The sequence below is a fragment of the Megascapheus bottae genome, chromosome 1 (assembly GCF_031878675.1).
Source record: "Megascapheus bottae isolate mThoBot1 chromosome 1, mThoBot2.hap1, whole genome shotgun sequence".
In the NCBI taxonomy this organism is placed as follows: domain Eukaryota; kingdom Metazoa; phylum Chordata; class Mammalia; order Rodentia; family Geomyidae; genus Megascapheus; species Megascapheus bottae.
This window is the reverse complement of record NC_143509.1, coordinates 13,368,978-13,376,010: the sequence shown is the minus strand read 5'-3', so window position 1 is coordinate 13,376,010 and position 7,033 is coordinate 13,368,978.

Below are 7,033 nucleotides of genomic sequence, written 5' to 3'. Positions count from 1 at the left end.
ATGAGCCAAGACCTGGATTTGATTCCTCAGTACAACATACACAGAAAAAAGCCAGAAGTGGTGCTGTGACTCAAGTGGTAGAGCTCTACCTTGAGGAAGCCAAAGGACAGTGCTCAGGTCCTCAGTTAAACCCAGGACTGGCAAAGATAAATAAATAAATAAGGCCAGATGTATAAAGAGATAGGAAAAGAGAGGTGGCAAAGGCATGTAAAGTGAATAAACAACATATCTGGAGACACAAATTTTCAAAATGTATGCATTTAAATTCATCTTTCAACTCTTAGGTGCATCCTTTTGTATTTTATATCAAGAAAAAAAACAACTCTTACTCTGGCCAATGCATTTTAAATTCCAATCTTAGTCTTATGCTGCTGTTTATCTAATCAAATATATTTATTGAGAGTTACTATGTATTAAACATAACACAGAATACTGTCAATATAACTATAAACCTCAATTCTCACTATTAATGGGGCATTTTATCTAAAACGAATTGGCGCTGTTTTACAAGTTGGGATTATAAAAGAAAGGAAAACTATAAATTGGAGTACTAGGTTAAGTCATTAAGATTATAATGATCTAAAAGGAGTTAGACAGGTAACAGAGGATAGGAAGAAGACAATGGACAGCAGTACTGGAAAAGCTTCATTGCAGCTTATGAAAGGAACTAGTCGGGGAAACTTGAAGTGCTCCAGGAGTAGAAAGGAAATTAATACTCCTTGGCAGACAGCAAAAGAAATGGTAAGGGAGACATCTCATGGTAGAAGGCCTTCTGGAAGAAGGAAAGGAAGAATCCTCAGTTCTTAATGCAAAGTGAGGGTTACAGAGGGATTTCTAGAATTATTCAGTTTTTTGTAAGAACAGCTGTAAGTTTAAGGATATCTGTGAGATAAATTTCTGTCATGAACATGGTGTTTTCTCATCATCCAATACGGCACCACAGAAACATGCATGTACATGAACACTCTCTCCCTCCCTGTCTCTGTCTCTGTCTCTGTCTCTCCCTCCCTCCTGTCTCTGTCTCTGTCTCTCTCTTTCTCTCCCTCCCTCCTGTCTCTGTCTCTGTCTCTCTTGCTCTCTCTCTCTGTCTCTCTCCCTCCCTCCTGTGTCTGTCTCTGTCTCTCTCCCTCCGTCCTGGCTCTGTCTCTGTCTCTGTCTGTCTCTGTCTCTGTCTGTCTCTGTCTCTGTCTGTCTGTCTCTGTCTCTCTCTGTCTCTCTCTGTCTGTCTCTGTCTCTCTGTCTCTGTCTCTGTCTCTCTGTCTCTGTCCCTCTCTCTCTCTCTCTCACTCTCTCTCTGTCTCTCTCTCTGTCTCTCTCTCTCTCTGAGTGATTTTGTGCCTTTCCAAGAGCAGACTAGTGCTGTATGACTCCCACCAGCTATGAGACAAGAAGAGGTCCTGCATTTACTTAAGAAGCGGCAGAACCCAGGAGTGATATAATCAAGTCTCCATCACTGGTAACCTTGTAAGTCCAAGATTCAGACTTCCTAATGCTACATTTTCCAACACTTAGTTTTGAATCCATTAGTGTAAAATGTGATAATATTCTCTCTCTCTCTGTCTCTCTCTCTGTCTCTCTGTCTCTCTCTCTCTCGCCAGATAGATAGATAAATAGATACATAAATACATATGGTAAGTATATATACAGTGAATTTATTTTAAAACACAAAGAAGATAAGGGTTGTGGTGCTTGCACTCAAAATGCAAAGCCTTTCAAAATGACATATTAATGAATTAAATTCTGTATGTTCTCTCAGAAGGAGAAGCAAGAAGTGTCCCTAACAAAGGGAAAAGTTTAAAAAGCATAGAGAAAACATTATCATCAGTTACTCTCCTTTGGCTTTGTAGTTGAGTAGGATGAGAACCCCTATCGCTCTGAACGTTCCTGTTTTACACCATGCTACAATTACTCCCCTGGTTAAACAGTGATTTTAAAAAATAAAAGAGAGAAAGGACAGAAGATGGCGCCGAGACAATAGGGACGCTGCCTAGCTCTCTCTCACAAAAAGAGAGAACCAGGGAGTCCCACAAGCCAATTATCTTAAGAAATCCAAACCAACAAACTTAAAAAGCAACAGAGGAGGACTCAAAGTGGAAAAGAAATCCAGATAAAGCTCACATCCAACTTTCTCAAAGAATTCGGAACGCGAGGACCCCTCCCCCCAACTCTCTCCGCCGGCTCCAAGCTGCAAAAAGAGGCAGCTGGCGGAGGGCAGCCCGACCCATGCAGAAACCAGCATAGAACTGGCCAGGGAGCGAGCAGAGGAAGCAAAGGAACCCAGACGCAGAACCAGAACAGCAAGCAGCGGAACCCAGACGCGGAACACAGGCGGTGGTGGAGACCCAAGGGGAGTAGAAGACTCCCCACCACCGTGGAACATACAGACGGAACGCAGAGGCGTGAGTAATACAGCGAGTCCCTAAACCCATCAGGAAAGCAGAGAGGATGCCAAGCAATAGAACTTAACTCAGACCCCTTCACCCCACCCGAGAAAGACTGGCAGGAGTAGGGGGGCAAGGAATTAAGAATCCTGTACCTTCCCTCAACAGCCCCCTCCCTCAGGCCATTGACTGGAGATTGACAGGCGGGCTACCTAAGACCCAGCACCCCACCAAGGGAGGCGGAGATGTCCCAACTCGCACCCGCCCAACGTGCTTAACTCCCAGCCCCCTGACGGGAGACTGACAAGCAGGCGGACCCTAAGACTCCTCTCCCAGGCCACTGGATCTGGAGAGTGGAGGGCGCTGGGATCCGGCCTTACAACAGTGGGTAGGGTGTGCAAGAAAATAGGAGCCAGCATCTTTCCCCCCTCAATTCTTGAGCAGGGCATCCTCCAGGACCTTTTTGATGAAAACTTTAAAACCCTAAAAAAGGAAATTAAAGCAGAACTAAGGAAATGGAAAAACCTCCCATGCTCCTGGATTGGATGAATCAACATTGTGAAAATGACAATATTACCAAGGGCTATCTACAAATTCAATGCAATACCCATCAATATCCCAATGGCATTCTTTAAAGAAACAGAAGAAGCAATTCAAAATTTCATATGGAATAATAAAAGACCCCGTATAGCAAAAACACTTCTTAGCAGAAAGAACAGCGCTGGAGGAATTTCATTTCCAAATTTAGACTCTATTACAGAGCTATAATTCTCAAAACAGCTTGGTACTGGCACAAGAACAGGCCTAAAGACCAATGGAATAGAACTGAGGACCCAGATATTAAACCACAGACCTATGGCCACCTAATCTTTGACAAGGGAGCCAAAAAAATAGAATGGAAGAAAGACAGCCTCTTCAACAAGTTGTGCTGGCAGAACTGGTTAAGCACCTGCAGAAAACTAAAGTTGGATCCTTCTTTGTCACCTTGCACTAGAATTAACTCCAATTGGATCAAAGACCTGGAGGTAGAAGCTGACACAATGAAAACTTTACAGGAAGGAATAGGAGATACACTAGGCCTCCTTGGTACAGGTCGAAACTTTCTTAATAAGGACCAAGAATCACAACAAATCAGAGAAAGGCTGGATAAGTGGGACTGCATTAAACTGCAGAGCTTTTGTATGGGAAAGGACATAGGTAGTAAGTTAAATAGGAAGCCTACAGAGTGGGAGAATATCTTCATCAACCAAACAACGGACAAAGGCCTCATATCTAAAATATGTCAACAACTCAAAAAATGGAATCACTCCAAAACTAATCTCCAAAGTAACAACCATCCCATTAAAAAACGGGCCAGAGACTTAAAGAAAGTCTTCTCTGAAGAAGAAACAAAAATGGCCTATAGACACATGAAGAAATGCTCAACATCTCTGGTCATAAAAGAAATGCAAATCAAAACAACTCTAAGATTCCACCTCACGCCAGTTAGAATGGCCAGGATCAGGAAAACGAATGACAACAGATGCTGGAGGGGATGTGGCCAGGAGGGATCACTACTACACTGTTGGTGGGAGTGCAAACTCGTTCAACCACTATGGAAAGCAGTGTGGTAGTGCCTTAAAAGGCTATACATAGAACTCCCCTATGACCCAGCAATTCCACTACTTGGCATTTACCTAACCATCCAGAAACAAGGTCATACTAAATCCACTAGCACAACAATGTTCATTGCAGCACTATTCACCATAGCAAAGATATGGAACCAACCTAGATGTCCCTCAGTGGATGAGTGGATCAACAAGTTGTGGTATTTGTACACAATGGAATTCCATGCTGCTGTCAGAAAGAATGACATTACCCCATTTGTTAGGAAATGGAAAGACTTAGAAAAAATCATATTAAGTGAAGTAAGCCAGACTCAAAGGAACTTAGGCTCAATGGTTTCCCTCATATGTCATAATCAGTAGAAACCTTGGGCTCTACCAGCAGAGATCTGCAATAGAGCAAAATCTTGATACATAAGGCCATATAGTATGAAGCTAATTGAAAGGACCTCGAGGATATTGAAACAAAAGCCATATAACGAACGATTGTTGTCCTTAATGTACTATGTTGTCTCTCATCTCCTTTGCTGTCCCTTGGTTATCTCATATTGTTATAGTATCTCACTTTGTTATCTTATATATTGAATGTATTTGTACTTGGTTATTTGAAATTTGATAGGGAAGGGGGGAAAACCAAGACGGGTGGGGGGGCGGCAGTAGGGTAATGGGTACCAAGAGTATCAATGTATGTGAATTAATGCACCTTCTATCTGGCAAATATCATGTAACCCTTTTAGTAATTACAATAAAAAATTTTAAAAAAAGAAATAAGAGGACGGAAAAGGACAAAGTAGAGGTAAGTCTATCTAGAGTTCAAGGGGTTTCAACCCATAAAACTCCTCAAATCAATTTGGGCGTTTTTCAGAAAGAGAAATTAGTCTTTTTCCTAACGGTCCTTACCATTACCATTCTGCGATGGGAGCTAAAAACTAATTAGTAGAATATTTAAATTGTCAGTGGTTGGAAGTTACCCCATTTAAGAATAAAGAATCAGTAGTTTATCTAGTGAACCACAATGTCTGGATAGCATTACCCAAGAATGCGAAGAAGCGAGTCAGACATGCATGATATCCAGTACTTCAGAGAAAAATACCATAAGCACAAAACATATATTTCTACTATTTTCTTTCATCACTCATTCCTCCTCGTAATATTCTCACTCATCTTTTCAAGAAAAAAACTAACTGAAAGTTCAACATACTCTTTGTAGATCAGCTTATAAACATTCTGAAATACCTTCAAACAATCTAATAGCAACAGTGTTTCTTGGATAAATAATGATGTTTGAAATGGTATTTGACAATACTGACATGCATACTACCTAGTAAGCCTCATATTTGATTATTGATTCCCAACATAAAATTGATAATTATTTCAGCAAAGTCATAGCCTTAACATAAGTATAAAATGAAAAATTCCAAATGGCAAAATCTAGTAATTGAACTGCTTTCAGGTAAAAGGATTTCAGGGATGCTTGATTGTTGTTCTTAATGTACTATGTGACATTATTTCTTTTCTTTTTCCCGTTTATGATTTATCTTAAAGGCTAGATAAATTATGTGCTTGCTTTATATTTGTTTAATGCAATTACAGGTGAAATTTCAAATTATGTTGATAAATACACATAAATTTTTTCCTTAAACTATTTTAATGTGTTGGCTACCTAAATCTCCTTTCACTACTGTAATTACACAATTTTCAAATGACTGACAAGGTTTAACAATGAAGTACTTGTTTAGAGAGACACTGAGATGAAGCCTAGTTTTTTTCCCTCAAAACTAAAGAAAGACAGATAATGACAGTGAGTTTCAGAGGATGAAACTCTTATTTTTCCCTACATATTTCATAATTTCAAAGGGTCAGTACACTGAGAAGAATATACTTTTCAAAACAATCCTCCAGAAATGTCACTCCCACAGTGACAGTTACTGGCAAATTTGACAACTACCATCACCAATTAGAGTGTCTTCTCCCTGGGAGTCTGCCCCTGTTTTATTCTAGATGTGCAATTTGGCCTCTATCTGTCACAGACCTCCTCTTGGTAGGGCACAATAAGGAAACCAACACTGTTGCATAATTTTTTTCAGCCATAGGAAATTTCAATCCACAGCCATCTCATCCATTGGTGTTAATTACTCTTCCCTCTTCCCGGAGCCCAAATTGGGAAGACAATGCCCACAGGTCACTGAAGTGCAAGACCAGGTCAACAGGAGTTTGCAAATGGCACGTTCAGCGAACCCATCAATGCAAGAGTGTGCACACAAATTATTACAGCAAAGTAGGCCCGGTTCATGGCAAAAAATAACTTAAGAGAAAAGAAAAAGAATAAGGGCCTCCCTTTCTTTGCTTTTTTCATGTATTTTTATTGTAATTAATAGAGGGGTTATATTATATTCACCAGATAGAGGGTGCATTACTTCAGAAACATTGATACCCTTTCTCATGTCTTGGTACCCATTTCCCTTCCCCCACCCCCGCCCCTCTGTTGGAGACTGAGGTCATGAAATGGAGCAGTTCAACATCCTGTAGCCTTGAGCAATAACTCAGTCCTGAGTAAACAGCACCTGGCAGAAACCATTACTCAAAGGATTTCCTGGAAAGACCACAAGATGCGCTTTCAAGATTAGCACAACGGCCAAAAGGGCAGTGTAACCCAACCCTGGACCCTTCCACCCTGCCCCTTCCTCCTATTTCACGGTATATAAACCCTGCTCTGCTTTCAATAAATGAGACTTTGACACGACTCAGATTGTCTCTGTCTTTCTTTATGCGCCTGGTCTCCTTCCTCTCTTTTCCCCATTGGTTTTCTTCTCTTAGGAGGTGCCTCCTCGAGTCTGATGAATACCTGAACCCGCGGGACGGGAGAAGTGGCGCCCAACGTGAGGCTTGAGGCACGGTGACCTACCGGACGGCGTGGAGAGCAGGGGACCCCGATTATATGAAGGTAGAGACGCCCACACCGCATCGCTCGTGCACCGTGGGAGAGTCTTGAGGTAAGTTCTGCCGTCCCATCAACCATGGGCAAAGCGTTATCAAAAGAGGTTTTAT